Consider the following 13,622-nt stretch of genomic DNA (forward strand, 5'->3'; position numbering starts at 1 on the left):
GAGGTAGAGCAGAATTAGTAAATCACATTAAATCTGTTAAACTCATCTCCAACACAAAATTTAAGGATGGCAGCCAGAAAATTAATTTGTTTTTTACCTTTTCTGGAGTCGACCTTGATCTAGTAAGAGCGGAATGCTGTTCACTTCATTTTTAATTGAACATAATAACCTGTTAGCTGCTGCTGATCATGTTGGTGCTCTGTTTAGGAAAATGCTTCCAGGTTCAAAAATTGCAAAAAAATATATGGCTGTGGTTGTACGGAAACCACACACATTTTGAAAGAAAAGGCTACGGATTCAAGAAGTGAACTTGTTGGTCACATGCAACATGAACCACTTTCTTTAGCTACAGATGGGAGGAATAATAGTAATGCCAAGCTTTACCCTATTGTCGTCACCTGTTTTGTGACACAGCAGGAAAAGATAATTAGCTCATTGTTGTCTGTCCCAGTCTTGGTGTGTGATTCAGTGGGATGTAATATTGGTAATTTGGTAATTTCACAGTTAGAGTGTTACAAAATACCGATTTAAAATTGTGTAGAGTTCTGTTCCGACAATGTTCCAGTCATGATTGTAAAGAAGAACGGAGTTGCTGCTGTTTTGTAATTGGTTGCTCATGTCATTTGATTAACGTGGCTGCTGAGAATGGCACAAGCAGTTTGCCTGTTAAAGTTGATGAACTACTAGTTGACATCTTCTGTTATTTAGAAAAGAGTTGTAAGATGAAGGTTTGCCTTAAGAAATTCCATGAGCTTCACAAAGAAATAAAGAAGATACTGAAACATGTTTGCACAAAATGGCTCTCATTGGGAAGGGGTCTGCAGAGGCTGTTAGAGCAGTGGGATCCACTACTAGGTTTCTTTGAAGATGAGGTGGTTTTTAAAGCTCACTATGCATCCACTACTACTGTAGCTTAACATCATTTATGATCCCGAAAGCTGAGCCTGGTAATTCCAAAGACCATGAAAAGAGGAAAGGTACTGTGTTGTTAGAATTGGTCACTCCCAAAAGATTTGCACGTGTGTCTCAAAATCTGATACCGTTGTGCTAAAGAAAAAGAACATTATTAAAAATTGTGAAGAAAATTCTTTTATGGCTCTGTGATCAAGCTTAAATAAGGCATACTGTGCCTTCCTGTATGCTGTCATTCCTTTATGTGAGAATCTCAATTCTACATGTCAGAGTGCTTCCCCTCACATTCATAAACTACCAGAACTAATGATGAACTTGTTAAAGCAGCTGCTTAGCAGATTTGTTAAACCAAAAGTGATCAAAAGTTCCCTTTTATTAAAAGTTACATACCATTCTATTGAGAATCAGAGGGACAATAATGCGCTTGTCTTTGGCGTTGAGGCAATGAACTTGGTGAAGAAACTTAATAATATAGATAAGTCGGCATTCTTTTCATCTGCCACAGGTTACTTCTGCACAGCATGTGATTATATTATTAACAAATTCCTTCTCAGTGATGGAGTACTGAAACATGCAAAGGTTGTAAATGTTTCAAAATTATAAGATGCCCAGTTTTCTTCTGTATAGAAAGATTTCCATCATTGCTGCTGAGGAAGGACAGTGAGTCGGTTGTGGATGCAATGAATGTGCTTCAGAACCAATTTCCAGCTTTTCAGATTGATCACTGCTAGTGTTGAGAATGAGGTTCTGACAGATGACACAAAATGGGCTTGCATGATGAACATTCATGGAGCTGATGGTGTTCATAAGTATGATACACCATCTAGGCTAATGCTTTCTGTTCTGACTGCTGCACAGCAGAGCTGACTGTGGACATGTTTTCAACTTGGTGTAAAAGAACCAGAACCAGTTTAGGTCCTCCATGTCAAATGAAATTCTGTATTCTATTTCTGTTTTGAAAACCAGAAGTAGTGGTCCATGTTACTCAAGTAGTTCTTCTCCAGAATTTCTGAAGAAAGGAACTCATCTCAATCTGTCCTCTCCAACCTGTGATGGATAATAGCCTGCATACTGTGAACTTGACAGAATTTTGTAAATAAGTGTACATGTTTAGTTTAATTTCAATGGTGGCATTCATATTGAGACCCGCAAGTTTAAAGAGCGGAAAAACACTCTTTTGTGTACTGTGTGAACTGTTCCTAGTGTTAAGTGATAACAGATCAGCATTCAACAAGATGTAACTTTGAGTAAGTATTTAATTTCTGAGTATTTGACTTGTATTGGTATTGTTTGTAATCTCCCCCTTGCCATCCTTTTTCACTATGTCTGAAGACTTCGCGACGCATGCACGCGTTGTTAAAATTTTTCCACTTTGGGATCTTCTGGATTTCTCTTTTTGAAAGTTGGTAGGTATGTGTCAATAGTGCTAAAGAATTGTAGAATGCATTTAAAAGAATTAATATTGCATAACATTTGAAAACAACTTCACATTTAAGATCAAAAGAATGGAGTAAGAATACACAACAGCTACTTTTAATGATGTGAAAAGACGACAAGTGCATTTCCTGCTGATATTTGTAAATCTTTTGTATGCTGCACCACTCAGCTGCGTAAATTGAATAATCCGCATCTACGCTCGTCTCTTGAAATGTATTATGTTAATCGAAATATACCAGATGAATCTACCTTTAGGAAGAAGTATTTACTTTCACTGCATGCTTCTGTCATGGATTCGACAATCTGACACAGGAGAGAAGCGGGAATTTTGTCAGAATATCGGTAGATGAAACAGTTGATTCATGTGTTCGATTGATTGTGAACTGCATATTAGGTAAATTATGTCAAGAAGAACCCAACCATCATAATTTATTTTTGTGCAGTGTGCTAGAAAAAAACCAATTGTGCTACAGCCGCAACTGTTAATGATTCTCTACGACTTCTGTGGCGTAATGAGTTAGAGAGTGATTGTTACTAAGGACGCCTTTTAGTCAAAGACGCAGCTTCACATATGTTGAATGCTGGTCAGTATCTTGGTGTATTTATTTCCAGATATCGTCTTTGTCACATGCTTGGCCCATGGATTGCATCATATTGCAGAAGAGACACATACCCTCTTTCCATCTGTCAACAAAGTAATTTCAAGTGGAACAAGAACTGTTCCTAAATGCAGCAGCTCATGGACATTTGTGCAAAACTCATCAGTCTCAGGTTTCTCTTCCCCCGGAACCTGTTCTCCCAAGATGGGGAACTTGGTTATCCACAGCATTGTTTTACCATGAGAACTTTAATCAAGTGAAAGGTGTAGTTAAAAGTATTCCTTTCTTCAAAGGAAAACAACCTTCGACTCTTGCCAAAATTAGGTGGCTAATGGAAAACAGCAATGAATTTACACTGGTTCCACCTGAGAAAGGTGAACACTAAATATCCTCTCTGAGGCTGGGTTACTGACCAATAATGTAACTGGTGTTACAAAATCTAGAATGAAGCACAGCCCATGAAATCTGGGGGCCTGAGTGGCTCAGACAGTTGAGGCACTGGCCTTCTGACCCCAACTTGGTAGGTTTGATCCTGGCTCAGTCCGCTTGTATTTAGACATTTTCAGATACGACAACCTCATGTCGGTAGATTTACTGGCACATTAAGGAACTCCTGCAGGATTAAATTGCAGCATCTCTACGTCTCCAAAAACCATAATAGTAGTTAGTGGGATTTAAAGCCAGTAACATTATTAATTAGTATTAATGATAGCCATACTGTGTGTGTTTGTGAAGGAAAGTGTGCATATGAATCTGAAACTGTATATAAAGAGATCAGTTTCATCCATGTGCATTATTCAACACTTTCAAAGGTGATTAAGGCCCTAGAAACTTGCTGTGCAATCTTACATGAATCCCTTCAGTTAATTCATAACACCATTTGTTCTTTAAAGGGAAACTGGTGAAAAAGTTAATAGGAAACTCAATACGGTGTTGGTCTCAAACTCAGGACTGAAAGAGATTCAATCCATTAACAACTATATACGTGGAATCAGACAGCCTTTGCCAGAATAATGTTTCAAGCAATCAGTGCCAGTGTGCAAATATTTCCCAGTTATGTGTGTGTGTTTGAGTCATCAGTCCATAGACTGGTTTGATGCAGCCTTCCATGCCACCCTATCCTGTGCTAACCTTCTCATTTCTACGTAACTATTGCATCCTACATCTGCTCTAATCTGTTTGTCATATTCATACCTTGGTATACCCCTACCGTTCTTACCACCTACACTTCCTTCAAAAACCAACTGAACAAGTCCTGGGTGTCTTAAGATGTGTCCTATCATTCTATCTCTTCTTCTCGTCAAATTTAGCCAAATCGATCTCCTCTCACCAATTCGATTCATTATCTCTTCATTCGTGATTCGATCTATCCATCTCACCTTCAGCATTCTTCTGTAACACCACATTTCAAAAGCTTCTATTCTCTTTCTTTCTGAGCTAGTTATCGTCCATGTTTCACTTCCATACAATGCCACGCTCCACACAAAAGTCTACAAAAACATCTTTCTAATTCCGATATCAATGTTTGAAGTGAGCAAATTTGTTTTCTTAAGAAAGCTCTTCCTTGCTTGTGCTAGTCTGCATTTTATGTCCTCCTTACTTCTTCCATCGTTAGTTACTTTACTACCCAAGTAACAATATTAATCTACTTCCTTTAAGACTTCGTTTCCTAATCTAATATTTCCTACATCACCTGCCTTTGTTCGACTGCACTCCATTACATTTGTTTTGAACTTATTTATTTTCATCTTGTTGTCCTTACCCAAGACTTCATCCATACCATTCAGCAACTTCTCGAGATCTTCTGCAGTCTCAGATAAAATAACAATATCATCAGCAAATCTCAAGGTTTTGATTTCCTCTCCTTGGACTGTGATTCCCTTTCCAAATTTCTCTTTGATTTCCTTTACTGCCTGTTCTATGTAAACATTGAAAAGGAGAGGGGACAAACTGCAGCCTTGCCTCACTCCTTTCTGGATTACTGCTTCTTTTTCAAAGCCCTTGATTCTTATCACTGCAGACTGATTTTTATACAGGTTGTAGATAATTCTTCGTTCTCGGTATCTGATCCCTATCATCCTCAGAATCATAAATAGCTTGTTCCAATCAACATTATCGAATGCCTTTTCTAGATCTACGAATGCCATGTACGTGGGCTTGTCCTTCTTAATTTGATCCTCTAAGATCAGACGTAAAGTCAGGATTGCTTCACGTGTTCCTACATTTCTCCTGAAGCCAAATTGATCTTCTCCCAACTCAGCTTCAACTTGTTTTTCCATTCTTCTGTAAATAATATGTGTTAAAATTTTGCAGGCATGAGATACTAAGCTAATGGTGCGGTAGTTTTCACACCTGTCAGCACCGGCTTTCTTGGGAATAGGTATAACAACATTCTGCCGAAAATCGGATGGGACTTCTCCTGTCTCATACATCCTGCACACTAAATGAAATAACCTTACCATGCTGGTTTCTCCTAAGGCAGTCAGTAGTTCAGAGGGAATATCATCAATTCCAGGTGCCTTGTTCCTATTTAGGTCACTCACAGCTCTGTCAAACTCTGACCTCAAAATTGGGTCTCCCATTTCATCAGCATCAACAGCCTCTTCATGTTCCAGAACCAAATTATCTACATCGTTACCTTGATACAACTGTTGGATATGCTCCTGCCATCTTTCTGCTTTGTCTTCTTTCCCTAGAAGTGGCTTTCCAGCTGAGCTCTTAATATTCATGCACCTAGATTTCCTTTCTCCAAAGGTTTCCTTGATTTTCCTGTATGCAGCATCTACCTTTCCCAAGAGCATACAGTCTTCGACATCCTTGCACTTCTCCTTCAGCCATTCTTCCTTAGCTACCTTGCACTTTCTATCCACTTGATTCTTTAATCGCCTGTATTCTTTTCTGCCCTCTTCATTTCTAGCATTCTTGTATTTTCGTTGTTCATCAATCAGGTCTAGTATCTCCTGAGTTATCCACTGATTCTTAGTTGATCTTTTCTTCCTTCCTAACATTTCTTCAGCTGCCCTACTGACTTCATTTTTCATGACTATCCGCTCTTCCTCTATTGCGTTTCCTTCAGCCTTTTCATTTAGTCCTTGTGCAACATGTTCCTTGAAACAATCTCACACCCTTTTCTTTCAACTTGTCTAGATCCCATCTTTTTGCATTCTTTCCTTTTTTCAATTTCTTCAACTTCAGATGGCATTTCATGACCAACAAGTTTTGGTCAGAGTCCACGTCTGCTCCTGGGAAAGTTTTGCAATCCAACACCTGGTTTCTGAATCTCTGCCTAATCATAATGAAGTCTATTTGATACCTTCCAGTGTCTCCAGGTCTCATCCACGTATAAAGCCGCCGTTTGTGGTGTTTGAACCAAGTATTGGCAAGGACTAAATTATGATCAGTGCAGAATTCAACCAGCCGACTTCCTCTTTCGTTCCTTTGTCCCAATCCGAATTCTCCTACTGTACTACCTTCTCTTCCTTGGCCTACCACTGCATTCCAGTCTCCCATCACAATTAGATTCTCGTCACCTTTTACATATTGAATTAAATCTTCTATCTCCTCATATATTCTTTCGATTTCTTCATCATCCGCTGACCTAGTAGGCATATAGACCTGCACAATTGTGGTGGGCATTGGTTTGGTGTCTATCTTGACAACAATAATTCTTTCACTATGCTGGTCGTAGTAGCTTATCCGCTGCCCTATTTTCTTATTCATTATTAAACCAACTCCTGCATTTCCCCTGTTTGATTTCGTGTTGATAATTCGGTAGTCGCCTGACCAAAAATCCTGTTTTTCCTGCCAACGTACTTCACTTATACCAACTACATCTAACTTTTGCCTATCCATCTCCCTTTTCAGATTCTCTAACCTACCACAACGATTCAAACTTCTAACATTCCACGCTCCGACTCGCAGAATGTCAGTATCCATCTTCCTGATGATCGCCCCCTCTCGTGTAGTCCCCACCCGGAAATCCGAATGGGGGACTAGTTTACCTCCGGAATATTTTACCCGGGAGGAAGCCATCATCAGTACATCATTCATACAGAGAGAGCTGCATGTCCTCGGGAGGTAGTTATGGCTGTAGTTTCCCGTTGCTTTCAGCCGTGTAGCAGTATCAACACAGCTAAGCCATGTTGAGTATTATTACAAGGCCGTATCAGTCAATCATCTAGACTGCCGCCCTTGCAACTACCGAAAGGCTGCTACCCCCCTTTCGATGAACCATTCGTTAGTCTGGTCTCTCAACAGATACCCATCCAATATGGTTGCATCTGCGGCTCGGCTATCTGCATCATTGGGACACGCAAGCCTCCCCACCGCGGCAAGGTCACATGGTTTGCAGAGGAGGTTCCCAGTTATATCCGTCAATATGGAAAAATCATGTTCAGTGTGAAATTTATTCTGTCTGACAGCAGAAAGTCATTGACAGATGAAAACATTAAAAAACTGTTGATTACCTCTTGCCATGCATCATTTTGGAAGGAATGAAGCATGTTTATCAATTTAACACTGATTTAATATTAAATAATGTGTTTGGTAAGTGTACTTTTTATTATTTTAATGCATATTTTCAACATTTTCAGTGCATATGAATCCAGGTCCTACTTGTAACATTAAATGATCTATTACAAGAACACACTTATTTACGCAAGATGAGCAGTTGGGTGCAATTGACATTTGTGTTGTGCGATAAAACTTCATAGTGGGTGAAATAGGGTGGACATCTATGAGACAATTATTTCATGAGCATGATGTACTTTCCAGAATAAAAAGTACACTGTACTTTTTGCAAAATGAGTATTACAACACACAGCGACAAGAATCGTGTAGCATAAAATGCATCTGTCAACGGGTCATGAGTTTGATCTAAAAGCACAGATCAAAAACTTGGATCGCTGCAAAGAGGGCATGGCACACCCAGTCAGAACACACAACATAAACAACATACTCTCTGCATAACATGTATACATAACGTGCAGGAAGACAAACATAAATCAGACAGTATCGACAACAAAACACAATGTAGAGCATTAACTCGAGCCAAGACATCGAAGATAAGGAAAAATTAATGGTCTCTAACCAAATACAGCAAGCAAACTATCATGCGCAAGAAGAGTCAGGCCAATGCCACCTTTCGCACTTAGCCGATATAAGCAGACATATAAAGGAAGGGAGGTAATGGAAAATAAGTCTGCAACAAGATATAAAAGAAATAACACACAAAACTAGAGACCTTAATAACAGACTTACTACCTACGGCATACCAAGAATGATAGGAACAAACATTTCAAACCGTGAATGATAAGAACGAACAATACGTCGAGAAGAAGTATTCATAGTTCTGACTCAAACTCTGAGAGTCATACAGAATAATTTTTTTAATGTTGATAATACCTTATGTAAGAGACAAGAACTACATCACAGAACACTGTCTCTGTCTTATTATTCTTTCTCAATGTAAGACTGTCAAAGGTCACGCAACATGCAGATTAGATAGAAATTTACTGGCGATCCTCATGGCATGAGCTGCCATCTGTCTAAATAGGGATAAATTACACCATGGTCATGGCATTCGTGATGTCAAGCAGCCATGACAGACAGACGTAGGACATCGCATAAAATGCGGTATCTGGTTGTAAGAAGGTTATGAGGTGTGGTTCAATTCTTTAAATATCAGAATTCCTTCAATATTTCATGCATCCAAAATTTTTGTCTGTATTGTTCGTCAAGGAATTGCATTAATTATGCACAAAAACATAGTACAGTATTTTTAACATCTTTAACGTCATCTCTAACTAATTCCTCCAAAACATTTTAAAATTTCTCAGATATATTAGGCCAAAACATTTTCTAGTACCAATTACACACACAGAGAAAGTTATATTGATAGGGTGTATACTAGACTTATAAGATCAAAATTTTCAGTTTGAGAATCTGTTGAAAACATTGTAATATTTTCAGATGTAAGTAAGAACGGAAATATATAGATCAAATCTTCATTTATCCATATGGTAGGTTTTCCTGCAATTGGATGTCATTAACAGAAAATAAAACTAAATCATTGAACAAGTGTTCTAAAACATCATTTAATGCGCTAGCCTGAAAAATTGTTTGGTTTAGTAAAATTATAGTATGTAAAATAAGTATCTTATATTAAGGTGTAAATTCTGATTGTTTTAATATCTTTCTGTGCAGTTTATAATAAAATTTACTTTACATTGCACCGACACAGACAGGTCTGATGGTGATGGTGGAATAGAGAATGGCCAGGAGTGGGAAGAAATTGAGTATAGCTTTAAGGTACAGCCCCAGCATTTGCCTTGTATGAAAATGTGAAACAACAGAAAACCATTTTCAGTGCTACAGAGAGTGTGCTTCGAACTCATTCTCTGTCAAAGCAAGCTCACTGCTACCTACTAACTCTTCCATTCATTCAACTTCCTGGTTCACAAATAGCTGTGAAATAGCCCTAGCGGATGTGACCAACTCCACATAGCCCTCTGACAATTTCTGTCGTGGCTCTTGGCAGGGAGGAGTGCGGTGCATACATTTGTTTTGTTGTCGGCAAACAGTACAAATGTTTGTGCATTCTACTTGGCACAGGTGAACTGAATACAAATTGTTTCCTATATTATTCACACCCTCTGTTAACACTATACAGTTCACACTGACAACAGATTATCTCATCATTATGTTATCACATATCTCTAATGTCTCTTCTTTATCCTCTCATTGATTTTATCTCCGTACAACACACAGGCCATTCATCTGCATGCCTCAGCATCTCCTCACATCTTTGGCTAGCTAATATCAATAATCCTGCAAGCCCTCGGCCTTGTTTTAAGAAGACCACAACTACTGAAACATCATATTACTGACACTCGTGCCAGCGGCCACTCCATCTGTAGGTACCTAGAAGTGCATGCACCTAACAAACAAAAAAAGTCAGTTGCATGTATATGTAAGCTTTGTAGGGTGCCTTCTGTCTTTTCCAAGTTCGACGTTAGCGCAGACCCTCTCAATTTCACTTACATACATGACCACTTAATGCAAATACCAACACACAATGTATGACAAGCTAAACACACATGATCCTGAATTTACATTTCCTAATATATCTAATACCACCTTTTTGCAATCCAACTACTAAATGTCCCACAATGCAATAATAATAAGGACATGTAGCAAACAACTAAACTCTCTGTTACATATATGGACTGCAGACGTTTAAATGTTCATTAGGATAAGTCCTTAGTAATATAAGAAACTTTTTGCTGGGCTGAGTGGCTCAGACGATTGAGCCATTGCCTTCTGAATCCCTCTTTGTAGGTTCAAACCTGGCTCTGTCCAGTGCTTTTTGAAGGTGCTCAAATATGTCAGTTTTGTCTCAAAACATTTACTTGCACTTGCAATGAACTTCTATGGGAATAAATTCTGGCATCTTGGCGTCTCTGAAAACCATAATGGTAGTTAGTGGGAAGTAAAGATCATAACATTACATTATTAGGAACATTTTGACACATCTATTGATGGATTCTATAGTTGCTTGTTGTAGTTCAGAAGCGCCAAAAGATTTTTTTGTTTCAGTGTGAAGAAGCATGGAATAATGACCAAATCTTCAGTGATGGCCGGTGAGGGCTGTGATAAAACATTCAACAAAAGACGTACCCTGGTACGCCAGTTAACATCTCACACTAAAGACAGGCACTACCAATGCTCAACATGCAGTAAAGAGTTTAAAACAAAGTCGAACCTAAAAGCTCATCAATTTCTTCACACTGGAGAAGGTTATCAGTGTTCAGTATGCAACAAGAAATTTGGAACAAAGGCAACCTTGGTAATGCATCTGCGGATTCACTCCTCTCAGAAGCCGTATCAATGTACTTTCTGTACTTACTCTTGCGTGCAATTTCCGCAACTTCGAAACCACCTTCGAATTCATTCTGGTGATAGGCCGTATGGTTGCTCCGAATGTGACCGTAGATATAATACAAAGGGAGGTCTTTCGGTGCACCTTCAAACTCACGCTGGAGAGAAACATCCTTGTTCGATTTGTAATACTACTTTTTCACTGAAGAGCGGTTTAATGAAGCATATGCCAACACACTCTGGTAAGAAATTGTTTGGTTGTGCTCTCTGCGATAAGAAGTACACAAGGAAGTCTGACATAATAAATCATTTCAAAATCCATTCTGGTGACAGACCGTACTGTTGCACTCAATGTGAATCTAAATTTCGTACTAAACGAGATCTTGTTATCCATGAGCGATATCACTCCGGACAGAGACCATATCGTTGCACGACCTGCGGTAGTACTTTTTCGCAACTTCCACATCTAAAGGGTCACCTGCGTGTTCATGCAGGGGAGAAGCCATATCAATGTTCAGTATGTGATCGCAAGTTCACATTCAGGCATTCCCTATCACAACATCTGAAAACACACAGTGGTGATAAGCCATTCAAATGTACTGTGTGTGGTAGTTGTCACTACAGGCTCCAGCACCTAAAATACCATATGCGGAAACACACTGGAGAGAGGCCTTACCATTGTTCTGTATGTGGTAGTAAGTTTGCGTACAAACCGAGCCTTAGATCCCACATGCTTACCCATACCGGTGAGAAACCATACTATTGTCCTATTTGCAAAAGAAGATTCGCTAGAAAGGACACTGTTAAAACACATCTGCATACTCATTCAAAAAAACCGAACCACTGTGCTGTATGCGACAGAATATTCGACAGTCAGAATGGTCTTAACAAACACTTCTTAGTTCACGTTGGAGAGAGACCATAACATTAATGCAGTGGTAATGTTTCTACTAAGCATTATTTTAAACACATTTGAGAACTCACTCTGTAGGGAAGATTTTTTCTATTTCTAGTACTATGGTTATTTGAAAGCTAGAGCTGAAAACCCTTTTGCCCACTTGTTCTATATATGAATGTAATATTAAATGAGTCAATGGTTTATCAATTCATATTTAACCTTTTCTGTTAACTAATGCTGGAAACAGGAACTGTGCAAGCTTATAAAAATATATGTGCCCCTTTCTCATTAAGGACATTCATAAATTCCACACTTGGAAATATCTTGAGAAGCTCATTGAGCTTTGGAACGTCTACTCTAAAAGAAATAGTTGGTTGTGATTTGATTTATATTATAATTTCGAGGATGATGTTCAATAAATTACAAGCGAAATGTAAGTTTCCTGTAAGTAACAGTTGAAGAGATGTTCAATTTTTAATTCAGGTTTCTTTTCACAACTGACCTATACCTTACTGTAAAAGTACTGTAATTTAAAATGTTCCCTGACAGAAGTACATTTTTATCCCAGAATTTCAAAAGAAACAGTCAGGGTGAGTTGATCTGTATCAGCAGTTAGGGGTAATATTTGATAAATTGTTAAGGTATACATCTATGTAAATTCCTCAGTTTGTTTAGACACTTGTTTCACAATAATATATTTGGAGCTTAATCTATAAGGAAATACTTTATTGCATAGGAATATTTTCTAACACCTTTTTAAGAAAACATCCAATAGACCCCAAAAAACATTCACCTTGCTCACTTCCTGACTGTCATCTTTTTTAAAACAAAACTTAAGTGAGGGCTGTCATGATACAAACCAATACAAACACATAACAGGATAGAAATCAAAATCGGTGCGACGTAAAGCTCCTAGCATAAAGAGAAAAATCAAAATTTTCTTAACATCCTCCCCACCTTGAAATTTTCATTTACACTGAAATGAAATGTCATATGGCTTTTAGTGCCGGGATATCCCAGGACGGGTTCGGCTCGCCAGGTGCAGGTCTTTCTATTTGACACCCGTAGGTGACCTGCGCGTCGTGATGAGGATGAAATGATGATGAAGACAACACATACACCCAGCCCCCGTGCCATTGGAATTAACCAATTAAGGTTAAAATCTCCTACCCGGCCGGGAATCGAACCCGGGACCCTCTGAACCGAAGGCCAGTACGCTGACCGTTCAGCCAACGAGTCGGACTTCATTTACACTAATCCACAGATAAAATTGCAACACAATGAAAGTAGACAGCAGCATTCTACAGTAAAACATTACAATCTTTCATTTGACACTGATTTATCACACAATGCCTGTCTCTTCTGGAATATTTATAAGTCCAAACATTTTGGTGTTTTCACTACTCTACCACTTATTGTAGACTTCACTTGTGGATTTTCCACTGCATCAGATGATCCATGCGAAGCCTTCTCTGGCTGTATCTCCGGGATAGAATTTGGCCAATTGCTCTGTATTACTGCAGACTCATCTGATTAGACGACGTCTAAGGGATAAAGCCTTTGAACTCGCCTGCAGCCTTTCTCAGTTTGACAACCCTGATGATGCCATCCTTACCAGGCTACACCTCCTGGACAACACCTAGTGGCCAATCGACTCGTTTGATGTCATCAGCTCCGATCAGCACAATGTCTCGAACGTTCACATTGTTGAATGCCCTATCTCCCAGTGGAATAAGAAGAGACAGGTATTCTTTGCAGAACATATGCCGAAGATCGTCCCACAGTGTCTGTAGATAACACCATCTTAATTCTATTCCTTTTCTGTCGATGGCATCCAAATCTGGCAAATCAGTACTGGGTATCTCATGAAGAAAATCAGCTGGCTTCAGATCGTGCAA

General features: G+C 38.9%; 1 protein-coding gene and 1 long non-coding RNA gene across 2 annotated transcripts in view; both read left to right on the top strand.

Annotated features, from left to right (window-relative positions):
• Positions 1-11,014, top strand: part of LOC137498992 (uncharacterized) — a 49,049-nt gene extending 38,035 nt beyond the window's left edge. Inside the window, exon 3 of the long non-coding RNA XR_011017962.1 lies at positions 10,545-11,014. This is a non-coding gene — a long non-coding RNA (uncharacterized lncRNA). The remainder of the gene's footprint in view (positions 1-10,544) is intronic.
• The window catches only part of LOC136866959 (zinc finger protein 569), a 291,176-nt gene that overhangs the window by 134,296 nt on the left and 143,258 nt on the right, over positions 1-13,622 (top strand). The gene's annotated exons all lie outside the window — the stretch shown is intronic.

The sequence above is a fragment of the Anabrus simplex genome, chromosome 3, assembly GCF_040414725.1.
Source record: "Anabrus simplex isolate iqAnaSimp1 chromosome 3, ASM4041472v1, whole genome shotgun sequence".
Taxonomy (NCBI): Eukaryota; Metazoa; Arthropoda; class Insecta; order Orthoptera; family Tettigoniidae; genus Anabrus; species Anabrus simplex.